Source organism: Canis lupus, chromosome 21 (genome assembly GCF_048164855.1).
Source record: "Canis lupus baileyi chromosome 21, mCanLup2.hap1, whole genome shotgun sequence".
Lineage (NCBI taxonomy): Eukaryota > Metazoa > Chordata > Mammalia > Carnivora > Canidae > Canis > Canis lupus.
In genome coordinates, this window is record NC_132858.1 from 42,095,900 (window position 1) to 42,119,110 (window position 23,211).

Below are 23,211 nucleotides of genomic sequence, written 5' to 3' on the forward strand. Positions count from 1 at the left end.
GCCAGATCAGAATGCTGTTCACTTTGCAATTTTACTTATTAACTTTAAAAATCTAAACTATACTGTGGTTTAGCAACCCATGTTTGGCATCCGTTTTTCACTTTTTTGAAGGTCTAAGAAATTCGAATTGGCCAGACCCTTTCTCAGCTTCTGAGAAGCTTGATTTTGTGTTTCCTCTTTTCTGCCCCTCCTTGCTTTCTCTCCTGCTTCTCGTTCACAGCCAACAGTGGGAGGCACAGTTGTTTCTCACCAGAAAACCTCTAGTGCTAGAGTTTGTACCTTAAACTTTAAGAAATTCTCTTCCCTGAGTATGTGCTATGTGCCACTAGTTTTGAAAAGATAGAGACCGCTTAAGGTGAGCAGAAGAAAAGTATCCGGTCACTTGTCAGGACCAGTTCACAGGATTTCACGGGCCACACAAGGCAGGAGTGAATACTGCAGGTCACTTCAGTTACGGATGGCTTAGCATTGCTACTGCCAGTCATCTCCGTTCAGAGGAACCCCCACTTTCCTGAGAAGGAGCTGGTGGCGGCTGGCAGAGCAAGTGAGATCTGATTAGGCAACCAGAGAGTTGTAAATTTTTTTGATCCTGGAAAAACAAGAGCGTTTAAACAAAAGCATCTCATTGAAGACACAACTGTTCAAAATCTGGGAAGAATGTTCAGATGACTATCACATTGACTGCAACACTGGTCATTTTCTGATTTGTTCTTCAAATCTGAGCTAAGAGCCAGAAGCCCTGGACACAACACGTTCCACTCTCTACCAGGGCTGTTATGGAAAATGATACTTGTAATGCAAAATTGTCCTATCTGAGTAGTCTTACAGAGTTCTGTCCATGGTAGTATAATTATGACTGGCTCATGTACATAATTTGTCGTTATTTTACTTTCTCTTTGCTGTTTATGAAATGTGCCAGGTTACGATACTTGGGATTTAAGGATGTCAACAGGTGAGAAGGCAGTTTGTGTTAGGGAAGTCATATTGGTGGCTGACTATACCATTCCTTTGTGTTTGTCAATGGTAGTACAAAGCTCTGGTCATTTTGTTAGGAAGATGAAACTTCATAATTCATTCTCAACCAATATTTGTCTTTATCCTGAAAAGATAGTTTTAATTACTCCTGAATTCAAAATCTGAATTTTGTCAGTAAACACAGTTCTTTTCTTTTCACTGATGTATTCAACATCGTCTTAGAAAGATGTAAAAATCAGGGCACCCTGGTGGCTCAGGTCATGATGTTGGGGTCCTGGGATTGAGTTCCACATCGGGCTCCCTGCTTCTCCCTCTCCCACTGCTCCTTACCCCTGCTCACTCTTGCACACACTCTCTCTCTCACATAAATAAATTTTAAAAAATCTCAAAAAAAAAACTTTTAGAAAAATGTAAAAATCACTCTAAATTTACTTAAATTGTGCAGTAGATTAACTCACTGGACCCAGTAATTAATCGTAAAATAATTAAACTGGGGTCTTTTAAAATTATATTTTAATTTTAAAAATAATTTTAGGTTTACAGAAAAGTTGCAAAGTACAGAGTTCCTATATACACTTCACCCAGCTTCCCCTAATGTTACATCCTCTATTACCAAGAGATGTGTCAAAACAAGGAAATTAATGTTGGTGTATTAATATTAACTAAACTACAGAATTTTTCAAACCTCACTAGTTGTCCACTAATGTCTTTTTACTGCTTCAGGATCTAATCTGGGATACCATACTTAAACATCCAGATCTGTATTGAAGGAGTGTTCAGGAATGGAGGGAAATGAATAAGACAAGATCACTTTCCATTCTGCTGAAGATGGAACAAAATGCATGAGGATTCAGTATATGGCAAATGGCTTTGGCCCCAGTAGCTCCCTGCTTCATGGCTACCTGGATGTCAGCGCCTGCCTCCCCTTGGTTGGCTACTTTAGATGTTGGTATCCCAATCGGTGGTGGTGACCCACTGTGACATATGATTGATTCGGGTGCAGTCCTACAGTCTGGTGTCTGCTCTCATAGCCCTGGGCCCCACTACCCGTTGTACTCAAGGTAAGTTTCTGGAGCGCGGGGGAGCCCTCTTGCTGCCTTACAATCCATTAAGCTGTGGTTACAATTCCGTGGTCAGTAGCAGAGCTGTGTTGTCAGACTCCTGGTTTGGACCCTGCCTCTACTTTGTGACTTTCAGCAAAAGCTTTAGCCTTCCTGAGTTTCTTCTTTTCTCATTCCCATTTTACAGAGATGAAAGGAGAGTTGAAGTGAGGTTTGAATTTTATAATTTTCAGAGATCATAGGGGAGAGTGCCCAGTACAGAGTAGGCACTTAGTAAATGCTACCTGTTATTATCACTGTGTTCCAGAAATCGTGGGTAGGCTCAGTCTCCTAGTTGGGTGGTCAAGAAGGGACCAAGACTCAATGCTAGAGCAAAATTCATTTAAGGAAATTAAATTTCTATTTATTGGCTAGAAGAGGATGAGAGTTCTAAGGAAGACTATTCCACTGATAAAAGGAAAGAAGTATGAAACTTGGGAATAGGATTCTAAAAATTAAGGAAAATTAAGTTTTTCACTGTTTCAAATCATGTGGGGGTAAAGGTCATGCTAATCCTAATCCTCTTTGTGTGGGTCTAATTTTAATCTATTTGTGGCTGAAGTGAGCACAATTCTCATCACCATCTTAAGCTTAGCTCACATTTAAGCAATGAAAAATGGGAAAAATATCCTAATTCGTAGAGGTTAACTTTATAGTAATCATCATGAGCACTTCAATTAAGTTTCTAAAGAAAAAAAAGGCATATTGTATGATAACTTACAGTAACATAACTCAGAATTTGCATCGTACCTGGCATTGTTCATAGACCTTTCATACTCTCTTTTTCATATGACTCTTGAACTAAGGGAGGGTGGAGGAATTATGATCCACATTTTGTTGCGACACAGGCTCAGAGGGCTGAAAGCATATCAGAAAAGGCCTCATAGCAGAAACAACACAGCATTGAAGCTTGAGGGATGCAAAGGGGTTTCACCAGGTAGATGGAGGTGCGGGGCGGGGGGGTGGGGGTCCAGGTAGAAGTGCAGCAGAAGGAAGAGAATGGTGGTAGAGGAGAGGGGAGTTCTTTTGTGGGACCAAATACCCCAATATATTTGATGCTTTGACTAAGGAGAGCAATGTAGAGGGAGGGCTTTATATGCCAGGCTAGGAGCTCGGGCTTTATTCTCTGGCAGTGAGTTGCTTTGAGGCAAAGGAGAATAACCTGATCAGGTTTCAGTTTAGGAATATCACTATGACAATAATATAAAAGGTAACCGCAAAAGATTCTTGGTGGTTTCGAGATAGCTGATATTTTTTAAACCTGTTAGGGGGGGATCCCTGGGTGGCTCAGTGGTTTAGCGTCTGCCTTCGGCCCAGGGCATGATCCTTGAGTCCCGGGATCGAGTCCCATGTCAGGCTCCCTGCGTGGAGCCTGCTTCTCTCTCTGCCCTTCTTTCTCTCTCTGTGTCTCTCATGAATAAATAAAATCTTTAAAAAAAAATAATAAACCTGTTGGTCATGAGATCTCAGGTCCCAGATGGATGACAAGGAGCAGAAGCAGACAGCCAGGTTAGTACCAGCAGCACCATACTGCCTGCAGCGAAAGCACGAGATTTAGGTGCAGAAACCACTTGTTCCTGCTCTGGCTTTTATCAGATTCAGAAATTTTCCTAAAGCATTATCATTTAATTTCCTTTTGCTTATCTCTGTGTAACACGAGTACAGTATTTGTATAGCATCAACCTAAGTATGTTAATTAATATCGATGGAGTACTTCCAACAATAAAATCAGGACTTGGGAGTGAAGACAAATGTCAAAATGTCTTAGGCTGGTCCCAGAATCATATCCAGGATAGAGGGTTCAGCAGGCTGCCCAAGCTATGTAGCAGGGTGGATATGGAGATTTTTTGAATCCGATTTTGAGCTGCTTCTATCAGAAGTAATTATTCAGAGGACTTCCACATTTTGTCTCCCTGGAGAGTAGAGTGCCCCCAAAGATCTATACAGAGATTTCAATTTTAGTATTGTATTGTACCCAGGGATCTCTCTTGAAACCTGGTAGGAAACAAAACCAAATGTCCACTAGTTGTGTATAGACGGTTTGTTTATTCTCTTTGCAAGTCCAGAGAACTGACTTCCTGCCAGGGAGAGAACAGGGTGTGATAGATCTGGGACAGTAAACTGAGCGGATGAAGTGCTTTGTTTTTAGCATACTGGACAGGATTGCCTCAGGACCTGAACTTTCTGTATCTAACATAGGAAATCCAAAGAAATACCCTTTCCTCCTAATTCTGGTCCTATGGATTTTGTGTCAAGATCTCCATGATTTTCTGAGTGACATTGTAGTATGTATGTATGTATTTTTAAAGATTTTATTTATTTATTCATGAGAGACACACAGAGAGGCAGAGACACAGGCAGAGGTAGAAGCAGGCTCCCTGTGGGGAGCCTGATGTGGGACTTGATCCCAGGACTCCCAGGATCCCGACCTGAGCTGAAGGCAGACTCTCAACCACTGAGCCACCCAGGCGCCCCTATTTTAGTATTTATTAAGAGAGAACAGGTTACCACAGGCCACCACTTTCAAAGCTGACCAGTCACATGCCCAGGTCTATAATCTTACCAACGTCAAAAATCAATTTTCTAACATGATATGAAGAGGGTAAATAGAGAAATCCCTGAGTAGACGCTGGCCAGGAAAATTCGGATGCTGACGGAATTGGGCAATGGAAGTTTGCTTACAATTTTTCTTGGAGACAGAAGAAAGTATTTTATTATTTACTTTTTAAAAAAGATTTTTATTTATTCATGAGAGACACAGAGAGAGAGAGGCAGAGACACAGGCAGAGGGAGAAGCAGGCTCCATGCAGGGAGCCCGACGTGTGATCCTGGTCTCCAGGACCAGGCCCTGGGCTGAAGACTGTGCTAAACCGCTGAGCCACCCGGGCTGCCTAGAAGAAAGTATTTTATACAGTAGCATGGTTTCTAGAACATTAAGTAAATGTAATTTTTACAAGTGGAATTTCACTTTAAATGCACTTCAGGAGTTGGCTATTTAAAGGATTCTTTTGGAGAACCTCCTTGTGATAATACCTTATACTTCATAGGTTTTTATTTTTTATTCTCTTTGCTTATCCCATTTTTCTAAAGCAACAATTATTTGTAATTGTCTCACAAACTAAGTAAATTGGTCTTTGCATTCTGAAACAATTTCTTTGGTCTCCCGTCCCCCCTTTTTTTAGACACAAGCAAGGTTTTTTGTTTGTGTTTAAACTCCTCCATTTTCTTTCTTTCTTTCTTTCTTTCTTTCTTTCTTTCTTTCTTTCTTTCTTTCTTTCTTTCTTTCTTTCTTTTCTTTCTTCCTTCCTTCCTTCCTTCCTTCCTTTCCTTCCTTTCCTTCCTTTCCTTCCTTCCTTTTTTAGATTTTATTTATTTATTCATGAGAGACATAGAGAGAAAGGCACAGACACAGGCAGAAGGACAAGCAGGCTCCACGAAGGGAGCCCGACGCAGGACCCAATCCCAGGTCTCCAGGACCATACTCTGTGCTGAAGGTGAGGTGGTGCTAAACCGCTGAGCCACCCGAGCTGCCCAAAACTCCATTTTCTTATTTCTCTTCATTTTTTTTTCCATTTCCCAGAATGACCATATGATAAGAAGTCTTAGAATTTACTGACTTTTGCTTTTTTTTTTTTATCAAGGCAAAACCCTGAGAGGAGGACAGCCCCAAGCACCCTACCACCTGTCTGTGGAAATATACATATATCCTACTGCCTTGTCACAGGGATCCTGAAATGCCATCCTACTACTTTATCTAATGTTTTATTTTATTTTTTAAAATTTTATTTTTAAGTGATCTCTGCATCCCATGTGGGGCTTGAACCCACAACCCTGAGATCAGGAGTCACACACTCCACTGGCTGAGTCAGTCAAGCACCCCTACAGCCTCACATTTTAAAAGTCAAACACCCTGGAGAATTATTGCATTAGATGATCTATTACAGCATAACACTTTAATGGAAAATTGTCTGGTTATTTTCCTCCTGGCAGTGAGAAAAATGGAAATTTTAATTAGAGTGTAGGAAAAAAAGGTAATCTTGGAATCTGCACACCATCCTAGAAAGACAGGCTTAACCAAAGGAAAAAGTTTCAGGCTGCCAAGAAGTTGCAGAAGGGACACTGAGTGCCTGGGAAGGATGCTGGGGAAGCTGTTCAGTATTAAAGACAAGGAAAGGGGATCCCTGGTGGCTCAGCGGTTTAGCGTCTGCCTTTGGTCCAGGGTGCGATCCTGGGGTCCCGGGATCGGGTCCCGCTTCAGGCTCCCGGCATGGGCCTGCTTCTCCCTCCTCCTGTGTCTCTGCCTCTCTCTCTCTCTATGTGTATCATAAATAAATCTTTAAAAAAATAAATAAAAATAAAGACAAGGAAAATGGGAAGCAGAACTACAATATACTTGGATTCCTACACAATTTAATTTTAGGAAGACTGAATTTTCCTAAAACATTTAATTTCAGTAACTGCCAACCATCTGAGAAGAAAGAGAGACCTGAATAGAGACCTGTTCCTTCTAATATTTACTGATAATCCATATGGACTAGGCACATTGTTAAGTGCTCATCATAAAAAGGAACCATATAGTTTTGTCCTCAGAGAATTTATATTCTAAGAGGAAAGATGGGCCAAAAGCAAAAAGACAAGGGAAAATGTATTTTCAAGTTGTGATACTTGCAATGAAGAATACAAAACCCACACTCTCTGTATTTTTTGTGTTACATTTTACACTTTGACCAACTTGCAAAATCTGTGGTACAAAGAGATAGGTTGGCAATGACTACAATCCTCATAATTTACATCATCAATTACTATTGACTTAGGGTCCCATGTAAGAAATCCTGTGTAGAACTTCTAGGTATAATCTTATGGCATTCTCAGAACCCTTGGAAATTCTTTAGATTAAGCATTCTAAGCACTGAGGGGCCCCACCTCAATCTAGGTGAGGTGGACCGCTGAGGTTTGAGTTTAAGATTTATCCTCTGTCTGCTATCCCCACCCTAACACAATGCCCATCCTTTAGCTGCATCTCCAGAAACTCCAGGGTTGAGAATTCTTTTTTTTTTAAGATTTTATTTATTTATTTGACAGAAAGAGAGCATAAGGAGGGGGATTGGCAGAGGGAGAGGGAGAAGCAGGCTCCCCGCTGAGCAGGGAGCTGATTGCGGGGCTCAATAATACCAGGACCCTGGGATCATGACCTGAGCTGAAGGCACCTGCTTAACCGGCTGAGCCACCCAGGTGCCCCCAGGGTTGAGAATTCTAATAGACTGGCTGAAGGAGAAGAAAACAGAGAAAGGTGATTAGTTATGGAGCTGCTGGTGATAAGAGAGAGAAATAAGGAATATACCCAGAGCCTCAGAAAAAAGGTTATCAAGAATACTGGCTGAAAATGCTCCATGTAGGACAGTGAACTCACGATACTTCGATCAGTAACCCAGGTAAAGAGAAGAATGGAGAACAGAATTCCTCCTAAACTTTAAGACTAGATTGGGGAGCCACTTGAGGTCCCTGCTTGCTCGGCTATTAGGGGACTATAAATCTATGTTAGGCTGCATGCTCAATCCTTAACATTCTTGTATACAAGTGGTTACTAAAGCCACTACCAGTAGAAGTTGGCTAGATGACTTAAGCTATTTCTCTATTACAAGGATCATTGTGCTACAGTTGATAGAATACTGAGGGACAATGTAAAATATGGTCATGCCTTGTTTCTCACTAGTGAAAGGGGTAATAAAAGGAATGTGAACTAGAGAAATCAAGTAAAACTTCTATCTTTGTGAGCCTTTTCATGGGCACACAGTGTTTTGTTTTGTTTTTTAATCTGCCCGGCATTCTTTTGGGGGAGCACATCTCCCACCCTCATTCAAAAATATTTCTGGTCAGTTGGTTTGGCCCAAGGATGGGTATGTGATCCAGACTCAGCCAATCAAAGTATTTTATCTTTCTAGTCACAGTGATTAGTTCCTGAAAGAGTATTTACCAAATGTCTCTCTGGTTATTTACCAGCTATCCAGAAATCACGTGCTCTAGGAACTCTGGAGGTCTACAGCAGCCAGAGTCCATCTGGTCAACACATGGAATCAACTTGAAGATGAAGCCAAGTGGATAGGGAGTGAGGGCAGGGAGGTCCTACTCTATACTATATCCATTCTAAGAAATCCTTGTGTGGGTAAAGCCGAGTAGAAGGACAGGTTTCTACCAGTCTCTAGGAATTGGGCAGTGAGGTCTCTGACTCACTATAGAACCAGTTGTCCTTGTCAAGATGGGACAATTTCTCCTAGGAAATTTATAGTGGAAGAGGACTGATGATAACAAATAACCAGATGGGACTACTTGAAGTTATTTGCCTTTGGGCAAATTCAAGTTTAGTGTACACCTGCCGGCTCTCTCTGAAGCCTTCCTGTGCACCACACTCCCCACCCTCCCATTCCCTGCCTTCTGTCAGCTTGCATTCCCATTCACCTAGGGGGGAAAAAAAAAGTGAGGAAGAAATAGGAAGACTGAAATAGCATCCAAAACCCAACATAATTAGTCTCCTTGTCTTTCTCACACATCAGACTTTAGAATGTTTGAAGGTAGGGCTGTGTCTCCCACTCCTGGATCATTAAGGTCTTACACAGCCCCAGAGCTTAGAAAGCATGTCAGTGAATCTGGAAGGGCCCATAGAGAGAGAGAAGCCTTGCAGCATTCAGCCTGAGAAGGTTATTGGTTTGGATGAAAGCACTGCCTCTCCAGCATCCTTTTAAAAAATGCAAATACTCAGAGGAAACATGAGGTACTGCCCTGCTGACCAGCAATTCTTGTTTTTGGCAGCTATCAGAACAAGGGAGAACTACAAACATTGGCTTTTAGAGAAAAGTCTGAAGTGTGATAGAAAGGGCACAAATTTGGTTAACTAATTTGGAAAACCATTTGGCATATCTCCTAAAGTTGAACATTACGCCTACGATCCAACAATTTGTTCCAAGGGATGGACCCAAGGGAAACTCATGCAGATATGCAAAAGGAGATGTGCAAGAATGTTCATAGTTGCACTGACACAGTGTGAAAACCTGGAACAGCTCAAATGCCCATCAACAGGAGAGTGGATGGATGAATTGTGATCTATTCATGCAACTGAATATTAATATGGTAATAAAAACAAATGAAATACGCTTATTTACTACAATGTGGATAAATCCTAGCAATGAAACAATAAAACACGAAATGAAGAAAGTAGATGTCCTAAAAGTATACAATATCATATAATTTTTATAGAGTTGAAAACAACTAATATAAGAATATACTCTATAATCTTAGATCTTGGTTCATTCAAATACTGCCTGAAATCATTAAGGATTGATAGAAGAGGTAAAACTTGAATCATAGCTATAGTTGGATTGACAGAAAATGGAGTCATCTGTTCCAGTGTACGATTAAGCATAGACTGAGGCAGGAATATGTTTGGTGACTGAGAGGATAAAAAGATACTATCGAGAGTACAACTAGACCATGAGCTTTCTAGAAGCTGGTATTGCGTGTTATTTATCCTTGTATCCCCCTGGCCTGGCACAGTACCTGGAAAAAATAGAGTTCAACATTGTTTGTTGTTTAAGTAGATTAAATAATGAATAAAAGCATAACAATAAAAAAGAATATACTTTTAGAAGTACACATAGATGCAATAAAACTGCATATTTAAAAAGCAGAGGAATTCTGGATGATAGTTTTATTGGGTGGGGATAGGAAGGGAGTGGGAGGAGTTAGATGAAGGTTATGTCAAGGTTCTAGTTTTTGGGATGGTAGGTTTGCAGGTACTTATCACATTCTTAAGAGTAACAAAATAAATAACTAAGTTAAGACAAAACCAGAAAGCCTTGTTTCCAGGCTGTTGCTTTATTTATTTTTTATTTTTATTTTTAAAAGAGTTTATTTATTTATTTGAGGGAGAGAGGGAATCCCAAGCAGGCTCCAGGCTGAGCATAGAGCCTAAATGGGGCTTGATCTCAAGACCCTGAGATCATGACCTGAGCTGAAATCAGGAGTCAGATGCTTACCCGACTGGCACCCCTGTTGCTTTACTTATGAAGTGCAATCCCTGAGCAACGAGGGTGAGGGAAAAGTGAAGGGAGGCAGAGAAAGGTCCGAGAAGTAATGCCAGGGATGCCTTAGCATTGTTTCATGAAGAACTCTGAAGACACAGGGTTGGTAAGCAGGCATGTGTTCAGCCACATGGGAAATCTTCAGAGACACTGTGCCTTGGAGTAGTCCTTGGAAGGGAGGAGGGTGAAGGAAGCTGTCAGACTGGGTCTCTCCAATGTGAAGATGGCTTCCCCTGGGCACCACTTCTGAGTTACTCCTCTGGCCCCGTTTGGTGGCAGTTAAGGAAACCAGATCACGCAGCCTGTGTTTCAGCTGAGTCCCGAAGTGGTGGGAGAAGCCAAGATGTCAGGGTATGTGGCTTATTGGCCCAGCTGCCATTGGTCAGCTGCAATATTAAATTGCAATTAAATATTTGTCTAATATTTACTTTGGTTGGCGGAGGGCAGGGAGCAGAGCTGGACCCAGCAAGGCAAGGGCACCTTTTTTTTTTTTTTTTTTTTTGACCAGTGTGTCAGGAGTTGGGCATGGGGACCTGAGGTCACTCATGCAGACTTCCATTCATTTCAGGGATGCTTTGGCTCCTTTGTGAAAGTCACAAGTAAGTACCTGGTCATTCTTTTACAAGTCTAGAGCCCCTGAAAGGGTGACGAGACCGCTTGGTAGCTGGTAGATATCATTTTCATCAGGATCCCCTTTCTTTTTGGTCATTTAAGAATATCCATTACCTGGCTTGCTTGCCTTATACGATTATGTGCCCGTGCTTGTCACAGCAACTCCACAGGTTCTTGTGCTTGAATACTTGCCAGGTACTAAAATAAATGAGCACTCCTATTTTGGCTGGTAAAAAGTGTTGCATAAATGGAGCTTTTGATTTTATGGATTTGAACAAGTGAGTTCAAGTTTTCCTTTCTTGCTCTTAGTTAGTTGTCTAATTTGGGGGTAAAATGAAGTTATGTAGGGATTGGAAAAAAGCTCTCAAAAGAGGCACTCCTTATCACTAGTGCATATTTTACACATGCCCCAACTCCAAGACACTCCTCCTCAGAGCCCTTTTGAGGAGAGAGAACATTCTTCATCACTAGAATGCCTCTCTTCCCTTTGAGTTATCCTCGTGTCCTCCATAAACATGTAAAAAATTCTGGAGGAGTGGCACTCCTGTGTACTCTTTGCAGATTTTCTTTCGTCCCCCTCCAATGTCCACAGATCCAGTTGGCCCTAATTTCTTTCTAGTGGATGGTGGCAAGGAAGTAGGAAGTCATCTAAAGACTTCATACCACTGACTGCAGAGATTATTGGAGAAATGACTGCCTGCTCCCACAGTACCTCAGGGCCCCCCAAGATCAAAGCCTGCAGTTCTACTCAAGCCTGCAGTTCTCTCAGAATTTCTTTCCTTTGGCTAAATTTTGAATGTTCCTAAAAGAACACTGTACTGGAGGACTGGCATTTTAAGGTGTCCTAAGTCATCTCTATCTTTAATGTGGATGAGGAGCATCTTGGGTCAGCGGGGGCTCTGATGGCAGCTGGAGGATAGAGGAAGAGAGTCTGTAATTAGGTAGCTCAGAACCCAAAGAGAGCTTCCACTTTTGATAGAAGCCCTCCAAGGACTACGTATAGGCGGTAAGTAACATTTTTGACATTAAACTTCCTCTCTCTTGCCAGCGGAGGTGCTCCCTGCTTTTAACTTTCAAATTAGAATTTTTTTTTTTTTTTTTTTTTTATGGTAGCAGTGGAAAATTATGTAGGTTAGCAAAGTCAGGAGAGGTTGGAAAAACCCTCAAAAAAATACCAGGAAAGTGTCACCCAAACCCAACATATCTTTTTTTTTTTTTAAGATTTTTAAAAATCTATTTATTCATGAGAGACAGAGGCAGGCAGAGACACAGGCAGAGGGAGAAGCAGGCTCCATGCAGGGAGCCTGATGCGGGACTTGATCCCAGGACTCCAGGATCACGCCCTAGGCCAAAGGCAGGCGCCAAACTGCTGAGCCACCCAGGAATCCCCCCAACATATCTTTAAAAAAAAAACTAAATGCTAAAAGAATATGAGAGCCAAGAAAAAAGGCTCCTTGTGTAAACACACAGAAACACACACTGTGATATTTTCTCTGCCCTTTTTTTGTCCTATGAGGCCATCTTTTATGAAGGTCATCATTTATGAAAATCAATAACTTTAATTGTAAGGATGTCTCCTGAGGCAATGGGAGATAACATGGTAAATAAACACTAGCAATTGCTGAATCAAAGGAAGGAATATTCCAGAACACAATTAAGCCCAGCCTGGGTGCCCCCTTTTAATCAGATCCCTCACTCTCTATGGGGCTCACCCCTTGGCTTAGACTTAATTGAGCTTCTGCATTAAAGGCATGAGAGTTGAGTCTCATTTTGTTCTGTGTCTAATCATAGAGAAGCCATTTATTCCTTTTACCAATTTTCAGGACCTGTCCCAGGAAGTGTTGAGAATTGGATGTGAGTTGTAATTACTGATGTTATATGATTCTTTGCAATTTGCAAAGCACATTTATATGCATTGTTACATTTAGTCCTTCCAACCAGTCCACATCATTATTATATTATTATTGTTGCAATTTGGTACCTGGGGAAACCGAAGCTTGAAGAGAGCTTCTGTGGCTTATTCTGTGGCTTGTCTAAAATTATAGAGAAAGGGATGGCTTTTTTTAAGATTTTATTTATTTATTCATGAGAGACAGAGAGAGAGAGAGAGGCAGAGACACAGGCAGAGGGAGAAGCAGGCTCCATGCAGGGAACCTGACATGGGACTCGATCCCTGGTCTCCAGGATCACACCCTGGGCTGAAGGCGCTAAACCGCTGAGCCACCTGGGCTGCCCAAGGGATGGCTTTAAACTCAGGTTTCCTCCCCCAGATCCTGTCGCTCCACAGCTCACCTTGATTTTGGGGAGATGCCACTGTCTACCACTCCTCACTTTTAACTTTGTTAATAATAACTGGCAATAGTGACTGACATCTGGGATGGTCACATAAGGCTAGGCACAGCTCATTTCATCCTCCTAATCGAATGATACAGATTTTATAACTCAGCTTATTTTATGTTGAGTAAACTGAGGCTCGGAGAGGTTAGATATGTTATCCCAGGTGCAGAGCTAGAAAGTGATGGGGACAGGATTCAAATCGAGGCCTATTTGACTCCCCAGCTCTTAACCACATCACTATGACCCTGTTGTGTCCATTGGTTGATCTTTCAAAGTTTTCACCTCCTTCCAAATGTCAGATTCATAGAGCAGAGGCACACGGAGTGCTTGCAAGGGGAAAGAACAAACTATAGGCTTTAGGAAGACATGGAATGAACCATGGGTCTTCCAGGACTTATTCCAGTGGGAGACAAAACTGATCTGTGGAGCAAAGCTGTAATACCAGAGGCTTTAGTCAGGGGGGCGTGGAGCTCCTTGAGGGTGCAGGGAAAGCGGACTGACCAGCCTTCACTGAGGCAGTAAGTCCCTTATTAAGGGACTCACTGTGCATCCTCGACCCTGAGTCCTCCATTTTTATTGCAAGATGGGGTGCTTAACCCCCAGGCATCCTTTACTAATGACCTATGGCAAGGCAGAGGGGCAGTGTCACCAGCTGGGCCTGAAGCCAGCTGCCTGTTCTGAACACGACAGCACAGACTGAGGACTGTAAGACCCTCTGCTTGGTTACAGATACTCCAGGGCTGAGCAAATCCTGAAAGCTAAAGTTCAAGGTAAAGGCCATAATACACTTGGGTGCTACGTAGGCTTTGGCTTCAATTAAAACCAATAAAAATTCTCCCCAGCCACTTTTTCAACATAGTTAGCTCATTTCCTTGCTGAACGAGGCTGGCAGAGAGGTGGGGGAAGTTGGTGAGAGAAGGTCTGGGAACAAGACAATTTGTCCAACCCAATGAAAAGAAACCCTCTGAAGATTTGGAGGAGGTGGGGAATCCATGTGTCTTTCATCTTCCACCATTCCCTGGGGAAGCAGTAGGGCAATTTTCCTCCCTGTTGGGGCTCGTGGTTCTTAGCCCTGGCTGCCCATTAGAATCACTTGGGGGACTTTTTCAATCTCTCTCCATGCCTGGCACCCACCACCCCAAAATCTCTGGGGGTGAGGCCCAGGTACTGTAATTTTTATAAGTTCCCCAGAGGATATCACTGCTCTAGAATTCCATCATGAGAAACGAAGAACTGACATGAGTGTCCAATTAAACTTTCTACCATTCTGATGCATTTGGAAGGGAAACCATCATCGTAGGCCAATTTTAAAGATGGAAAGAGAGGCAGAGAGAGAAGTAATTTGTTAGGAGGGAGGGCTGGTGAGGGCAGGGGTGAGGTAGGAGGAGCCTCCTTTTCTTTTTGTTCTTGCACACCTTTTTTTCTGGTAGTGTATTACAGTATCAGTAGTTCTACGGCTTAGCTTCATATGCTCTCAGGCAGGAGGTCTCTACTCCTTTCCTGGAGTGACCTTTCTAATGAGAGCTCTACTGCTGTTTTAATGTGTTTCCCTAAGGAAAACCCATAGCTTTCTTTTCTAAATCTCAGCTCTTTGCAAGCCCAAGCAGGGGGTCAGGAGACGCCTGCATCTGTTTAGGAGGAGCCAGGGACCCCGTTTAGTGCATTCTGGACAGAGTGCAACACGTGCACACGCAGTGACAATGCATCAGTGAGCGTGGAATCAGGCCTAACCCGGTCTCAGCTTTCCATCCAGCTGTAAACCCAGCGTGTCTGCCACTGAATCTGTAACAGCTAATTCTTTTAGAACACAGAGCTAAATCTCCCAGGGGGCCCGGCCTGGAGAGGCTGCCTGAATTGCTGCCTGCTTAAAGGTGCACTCATGTTTCTTGATTTAACTGGGTCAGTTCAGTTGTTTATATCTGCCTTTCAATTTTAGGGCAGAGTCGGCTTCCGGGTGCTGGCAATTCCCAGAGAGCGTGGGCTCTGAGTGACCAGGGCAGGTGTTCAGTAACCCCCTGTGAGTATTATTTAATTTTGTTCCTCCCACAGCCTCACGGTTTATGTATGAGTTGTTATGTGACTGAGTTCTATTTTTAACTGCAAACATGCTCCGTTCAACTGGAATCATGTTCTTTAGACGCTGCATTATGCAAACTGGCTCCAGAGTTTGCCAGGAGTGCTAAACGAGACCGTGACAATTCTCAGCTGCAGTCACTGGGACCCCCACAGTGGGGCAGTGGTGCTAAGTAACCGTCCAGGTGCCACCCGAGGAGAAAGCCCTGTCTGGCCACTTTTATCAGCTTCTCTCATCTCAGGCTCCTGCCTAAATCCCAGAATAAAGCCTGTGGGCCTGGGGGGAGGGCATCCACAAGGCTGCTGGTGAAGAAGATTAAACTTGAAATAAATGGTAATGAGGCACCAGCAATGTAATGCTCATTGTAATGTATCTTCTCAGGTCCTAAGCAGGAGCATCCGTGGTTTAGATGGAGGCCATCTGGTTGAGAAGCCACTGTCCGGTAGGTGTTCCTGTTGAGTCATTCATTATCCTAAAGGGAGCACATTAGATAAGTCCACTGGTGGGTTCCCAGGTTGTTTTCTCGGGGTAATCAGAGAGAAGTGGCTTTCAAGAATTGCACGAGCCAGGGGGTTTCTCTTTGACTTCTTCCAGAGGACTGGTGTCTGGCTTATCCAGGATGATCTAGAGAAGGGGCAGAGCCAGCAGCCTCGGAAGGGAGGATGTTGGTATCGGTCAGGATCCTTTGGTGACAAGCAAGAGAAACCAACTCTTTAAAAGAATTAACCTCCCTAAGAAGAAAAGGACTTTTTAGAAATTAAGTTCCATGAGTGTAGGGCTACCTCGTTCACAGCTGCCCCAACAGGAACACCTCCAGGACAGTGGTTTCTCAACTGAAGTGAAGCATCTCTCGAGGAGTTTTAGGTAGCAGGACTGGGGTCCCTGACAATTTCCTCATGACATTGCTGCTGAAATGAATGCTCTCCAGCTACTCTTATGTTTTTGGGTGTGTATGTATACCCATGCATCACAATCCAGAGAAAGAGAAAAAGTGTATGAGAATTTTCTAGAGAAAAACAGAACCAATAGAATATATACAGAAAGGGGTGGGGGAGAGGGAGAGAGAGAGGCAGAGAAAGAGAGAGAGAGAAGGAATTAGCATATACAATTATGGAGGCTGGCAAGCCCAATCTGCAGGGTGGATTGAAGTTGGAGACCTAGAGCTGATGTTTCACTTCAAGGGCCATCAGGCAGGAAGAGCTGATGTTGCAGATGAAGCCCAAAGGCAGTCTACTGGATAATTCTCTCCTACTCGGGGGAGGGCTGGTCTTTTTGTTTTATTCAGACCTTCAACAGATTGGACAAGTCCCACTCACATATGATTAAAATGTTAGTGTCATCCAGAACACCTTAAATTAAAATGTTAGTGTCATCCAGAACAGAAATACCCAGAATAATGTTTGACCAAGTAGCTGGGCATCCCATGTGCCCAATAGACACATTAAATTAACCATCATAGAGAGGGAGGGGGAGAGAGAGAGAGAGCACATCTGACCTAATTTGAGTCACATGACCATCCCTTTGTCCAGTAGAATGCAGGTTGTTGGGCAATTCCAGAGACTTTGCACAATGGAGCTGAACTCATTTCCCAAAGGGAAAGGAGGGAGCTATTACCAGGAGAAAGGGGAACGGATACTAGGAAGCCACAAGACAACAGCTGGCTTGTCTTTAAGGAGAATCTTACTTCATCACTTGCTTCTGTGTGGGTTAGCACCAAACATATCTCCTTGCCTTGACTGCCTCTTTCAGCTCCTCTTCTCTGTGTGAAAGGGAGAGCAGCTAGGATGGGGAAAGAAATAATTTTTGTTCCTTTGCTCCTTTACATCCAGTCAGGAGTAGTGCTAGTTATTTGAGGGTAAACAATCAGCTCTGGACCTTTACTCTTAAAGGTTTGTTCTACTGCTTCAGTGCTCAAACGCTGGGTCACTGAAAAGTCTCCCCAAACTGTAGAGGGTGTTCATAAGACAGCTCTGTCCAGATGAATTTGAATCTGTTATATTCTGTGTATTTTCTTTCTTGTCTATTCTTTACCTAATGCAGGTGTCCTTTAGCTGTGGCCGCTGCTAGCTTGCGCAGTACCTTTGTGAAACTAAAATGGCATTCATTCCTCAATGCTTTACATCCATTGGTCAGAAATTGTCATAATGGACTGATTCTATTAGAACAGGATGCTGCAATATTCTAGAATATTGTCACAATAAGTATAACATGTATACAATGCCAATGATGCCTCCTCCCTAGATATGCCACTCTTGGGCAGTGTATGACCTGTTCACCCATAGATGGCAGGCCTTAATGATCAAGGAGAGAGGTAGGCCACTAGAGGCCAGGAAAGCACAATTTGTTTAGTGCTTGTGTGTGTGTGTGTGTGTGTGTGCGCACGCGCGCATGAAGAGGTGGGTGAGGATGTTCCTTTTCTTTGGGTTTTGATCAATAACTGAGCTGCTGATCAGATTTAAGACACACATATGAGCCTATGACTCCTCTAACATGACAAGTCCACCATACTCTTCCAAAAAACTGCCTGCCAGGAATTAGGGGCTTCTGTTCCTGGGAGACATACATAGCTCAGACCAGACCAGCAGGATGAGGCAACAGACAGATCTCGCCATTCAAGGGCACATCTGCTGTGATATCCTTTTCAGAGGTTTGTAAACCTGCCTTCTGATTAGCATGAATGGATGCACTCATTGCAAATTTCATGGATTCATGATGGGGTAGCAAGATCAATAGTGTAAAATGAAAACAGATAAGATAAAAATAAGAGAAATTCTAATATGGCTTCTCCCCATATCTCAATGGATCATATTGTACACATCCTGAGGTAGGCATAGCCCACTTTGCGGACCACTGATCTAGAACATTACCCCCCCTTACAGCACCTGTGTAGACTGCCCCTGAGCCTGGAGACATCATTATACTTCCTTACAACACAGTGGTCTCTTTGGTAGGGGTTGGCAAGCTGTGGCTCTCAGGCCATACTCAGGCTTGCTACCTGTTTTTATAAATAAAGTCTTCTTGGTACATAGCCACAGCTCATGTGTTTATGTGTTGTCCATGGCTGCTTTCATAATCCAATGGAAGAGCTGAGTAACTGCCACAGAGACCATTCTGTCCACAAAGTCTAAAATACTTATCTGACCCTTTATGCATATGAAATCCGACCCAGGCTCTGGGCAGTCAGTATCAATTATTTTGTGTTGGAAATGAAAGGTAAACCTTGTTTGCCATCCCTGCTCTAGAGTTAGGCTAGTGTTTGAAGAATGGGTCACTGTGCTAAGGAGGTCAAACTAGGAGGCCTTGCCTTTTTTCCTGGGTATCTAATCGTTGTTAGCTTTGTTAGAAATCTAATCCATTGGTCACCAGGACGCAGAGAAGCAAGTGTGATGAACCTGGTCCCCTAAGATCCACGTCCTGCACAGCATGGCCAGCAGCATCCGCTTCCTCCTCAGCTCCTCGTCTCCAGGTGGATACGTGTCCTTGTGCACGCGGTTAACATGAGCCACCCCACCAGAGGGCTGCAAAGACACTGCACATCACCACAGAGGCGTGCAAATCGGTGTAGAAATGTTTGAATCTCTCAAGAGGATTTTTTTTTTTTTTTAATTTCAGGTTTGAGGTGGAGGATGGGGCAGGAACTGACATGGCTTGTTTCTGCTGACAATCCCCATCTCTAAAGACACTCCGTTATGCCTTCCTCTTTGGCTTTGGCCAACCCTTGGAAGGAGAGGGCAGAAAAGGAGTCAGAGCTGAGAAAGAAGGGAAAGAGAAAAGGCAGACAGAATGAGGGGGTAATTAAGTTCTGAAAGTGTTTGAATACATCAAGGAGGTGGAATTTGAGTCTTGAATTGTAATCAAGTGCTCCCACACTGCCCCCCCCTCCCCCCCCCTCCGCCCCCAGTCAGGTTCGGGCAACTGTCAGGTGAGGGCCACACAGGTGGTCCCTGTTGGGGCGGGGAGCGCTCTTAGATGGATTTGCCTGTGCGTCAGGAAGGCTCTGTGCTGGCGACCATGCGTCAGGGGCATGGATGCAGCCTGTAACCTCAAGAGCAGGCTTGCTTGCTATAAAAGCAGTGGATCCCCCAAACTCAGCGTTCCTGTGCTGTGGTGCATGCATGCTGCATGTGGAGTGATGCCGCCTGCCCGCTCCTGTGAGACTCAGGGTGAGGGGGGCCCACCCAAAGATGCTGATGTCCTGCAGGGTGCTGTGCTGTGAGTGGTAAGATCTCTTCTCCGACTTCTCCCTTCTCTTTGGCAACTTGCAAGAAACAGCCATGGGCCAACTTACTAGCTTGAAAGTAGGGTAAAACCTAAGTACAAACAGGGTGGACATTTGGTTTCCGGAAATGGACGCAAACAGGGCTTCTGTAAAGCTCTTTTTAAGGATTGACGTGGATCTCGAAGAGAAAATAGCGGGCCCTTCCCCAAGTTTGCTGTGTAGACTGTGATCTGGCAGCTATAAATGTAAGGGTTTGATTCATACTTTATAAATGTAGTTGCTTCCTGCACCTGTTACCCAGATCCCCTCCCTGTAGGGCTTTGGTGTGCTCTCAATTGTAAATATTAACCTGGCTCAAATGCTAACCTGCTGTGTGCTCTCCCTCCCCCAACCTAGCTCTCATCTCCACCCGTTGGTGATGAAAACCACTCCCCTTCGCACTTTTTCCTGTCACTGGGGAAGTGTGTGTTTGGGTACAAGTGAATTTCTCTCCCTCAATTCTGAGAGCAAGATGACCAAGGCATAACATTGGATGCCACATTAGAGCTAGCATTTTTGTGGCCTGGGGCCTGCATAGCCCAGGGTATATATGTTCCCAGGCGCTGAAACTGCCATGGCTTTGAACTTGTGTCTGAATGGCTCAGGACCTGCCTCTGCCAGGACACTTGCTATATGCCCCTTCTAGCTGTGTACCCAGCTTGCAAGTGAACTCTGTGAGCTTATTGGATGCATTGCCTGGGTAGTGCCACTAGATGGGCCTCTCACTATTTGATTTCCAGTAGTGGGGGGTGGGGGGGGTGGTTTTACCCCAGAACTCAGGTCCTAAGCTTTATGTAACTGAGATTTCAGTACTACGTGGAAAAACTCTGGAGGTTCATTTGAGATGCCCTCACATTTGTATGTAGAGACAACCACAAAACCTAGATGTTGTTGGCAGAAGTGTATTTTAGCAAATTGTTCACCCAGGGGTGGAGTGAGTACTGTTGGACTTCACTTGCTCAGGAGAGTGTCTTTTTGTACTTTGCACAAGAGTGCCACATGTCCTAATGCTGGCTCTGGTTTGGGGCCAGCAGGCCAAGAGAACCACAGAAGCCTCATGCTCCTCCCTTGCCCACCCCTCCCCCCCCAAATTCCCCATCCAATCACTGAATCAACAACCACTCACCTTGAGATTCATTGTTAGATGAGTGAAAATGAAAACCTCACCTTGTTCTCTTGGGTTCTATTACTCACAGCTGAATGAAATTCCTTACTGATGAATGAGAAAATTAAGGAAAAGCTCTAAGTGAAGGGAAACAGGAGAAGCTTTCCTTCTGGGAGCATGGAATGGTGCGTCTGGCCTGGGTTGAGGTCCAGACCTGTTGTTTTATTCTGTGCCCCCTGAGCCAGTCACTCTATCCCCAAGTCTCAGTGTCAAGACGACTGTGCTCTGAATCCTCCTGTCCCACCCCACGTTGTGATATCCCCTGTGTTCTGCCTTGGACTCTAGGCCCTGGGTGTAATAAGGACAGGAGATTTTTCACCCTCCCTCATGGAATTTACAGGTTGGGGGCATAAGAATTACCTCACTGGTAGGATGGGCACGTTTCCAAAAAGAAACAAATACTTTAGCTTGGTTCATGGATATTGGAGCTCAGAGTCTGATGACAATTGACCAGTCCCTTTGCAGCAAAACCAGTGGAAATCCAGAGAGGCTTAAACCTATTTCATTTCAAAGGACATCTTCTCCCAGTCAAACATGGTGGAAAATCCCTGATAACAATGAGGGATTTTAGGCTAGATTTTTATTTTTTCTGCTGGTTGTTTTTGACGTTTATTCTAACTCTATTGTGAATTCTAACACTTAAAGAGAAAAATATAGTACCTACAATATGTACTTTTTTAAAATGTAAAATAAGCCCCTATCAAGTCAAGAAATGAAATACTGTTAGCACCCTGGAACTCGCCTGCATATCCTTGTCAGGTGCAGTTCCCCCTTTCAAAGGTAATCACTGTCCCTACTTTTCTGGTCATTCGCTTCTTTGCTTTTCTTTTAAATTTTACTACATAAATGTACATCCATGGATCCCCTTTAAAAAAGAAAACTTGTTGCTGAAATTTATAGAAATAGACCCATGCAGTATGTGTTATGTCCGGCTTCTTTTACTAACCTAATGTTTGTGAAATGCCTTTATGTTGTTGCACACAACTGTAGTTAGCTCATTGTCACTGTTGTATTTTTATTGTATGAATAGTCAACTGATTTTTACAAATGCACTTAATTGTGGATGTTTACTTGTTACCAGTTTGGGGATTTTATGAATACATCTGCTCTGAGCATTCTCAAGCATGTCTGCCTGTACATTTGAGTAAGGTAGATACTTCGGATTAGAATTGCCAGGTCATAGTCTATTTTCCTTCAACTTGACTGTATGATGCCAAAGTGATTCTGTTAATTTATGCCCTCACCAGCTGTGCCTGAGAGGTGTCAGTGCTCCACGTGCTCATCAACACTTGGCGATGCTAGTCTTTGCAAAGTTAGTTTTTCTGTTAGTATCATGGGAATATAATTGTGTGAGAGTGTTTTTTAACCTGATATTTATCATTAGATTGATTTTATTAAAAATTTCAAACATCGGGGCTCGGTTGGTTAAGGGTCTGTCTTCAGCTTAGGTCATGATCCCAATTGCAAGAGCCCCGTGTCAGGCTCCCTGCTCAGTGGGGAGCTGGCTTCTCCCTCTTCCTCTGCCTGCCATTCCCCTTGCTTGTGATTTCTCTCTCTCTCTCTCTCTCTCTCTCAAGTAAATACAATTTTTGAAAAAAATTTCAAACATAAAGAATAAGAGAGCACCCACATACCTATCGCTAAGTCAATAACTATTAACATTTTGGTATATTTGCTCTTTTATCCAAATCTGTCATCTGTTTTGTGGGTGTGAATTGTATGAAAACAGCAGTTGTGAGGACACTTCCTTTTAAATATTTCAACATAACTCTGCTAAGAAGGATATTTTACTATTTAACCACAATAAAAAAAAGTAATTAACGTTGTATAACATTTAGTACCTAGTCAAATTTCCCCAGTTGACCCAAAAATGTCTCTTTTTTTTTAAAGGATTTTATTTATTCATGAGAGACACAGAGAGAGAGGCAGAGACACAGGCAGAGAGAGAAGCAGGCTCCATGCAGGGAGCCTGATGTAGGACTTGATCCCAGGTCTCCAGGATCACGCTGTGGGCTGAAGGCGGCGCTAAACCGCTGAGCCACTCAGGCTGCCCTCAAAATGTCTTTTATGGCTAGTTTTTTGAAATCTGGATTCATTCAAAATTTAGACATCACATTTAGTTGTATCTTTGTCTCTTGTTTTCCTGACCCTGACCTTCTGAAAAGGCTGGGTCAGTTGTCCTGAGGCCTCATGTTTTGCATTCTTGGTGTTTCACTGGCATCTGGTGTTTCCCATAGGCTGAAGTTGGGCTAATGGCTTCCTTAGGTTAGTCTTGTGATTTTAAGTCCTGCCTTTGGCTTTCTAATGGGATTGAGCACTTTTTCATACACTTACCTGTTGGATATTTTCTCTGATGATGTGCCTTTTCAAGTCTCTTGCCTGTTTTTCTACTGCTGTCTCTCTTTATCTTGTTGATTTGTTAGAGGTTTTTTTTTTTTTTTTTTTTTTTTTTTAAATTCTGGATATGTGTGGAAATGTATTCTCCAACTCTATGGTTTGCTTTCTTATGCTTGTGAAAATGCTTCGAGTAGAAGTTCTTACATATAATGTCTTCTTTATCAATCTTTCTGTGACATGTTACAGAAAACTTTCCTGAACTGGGGTCAAAAGGATAT

At 43.1% G+C, this 23,211-nt stretch overlaps 1 long non-coding RNA gene across 8 annotated transcripts in view; it reads left to right on the forward strand.

Annotated features, from left to right (window-relative positions):
* Positions 1–23,211, forward strand: part of LOC140613077 (uncharacterized) — a 148,724-nt gene that overhangs the window by 2,506 nt on the left and 123,007 nt on the right. For 3 of the 8 annotated variants that reach the window (XR_012014192.1, XR_012014193.1, XR_012014189.1), the window contains exons 2-5: positions 1,699–2,036; positions 8,076–9,200; positions 15,036–15,116; positions 15,555–15,615. This is a non-coding gene — a long non-coding RNA (uncharacterized lncRNA). Of the gene's footprint in view, positions 1–1,698; positions 2,037–6,955; positions 7,027–7,149; positions 7,508–8,075; positions 9,201–15,035; positions 15,117–15,554; positions 15,616–23,211 lie in introns of those variants that run through there. The other 5 variants (XR_012014197.1, XR_012014194.1, XR_012014196.1 and 2 more) reach the window with 5 other exon arrangements.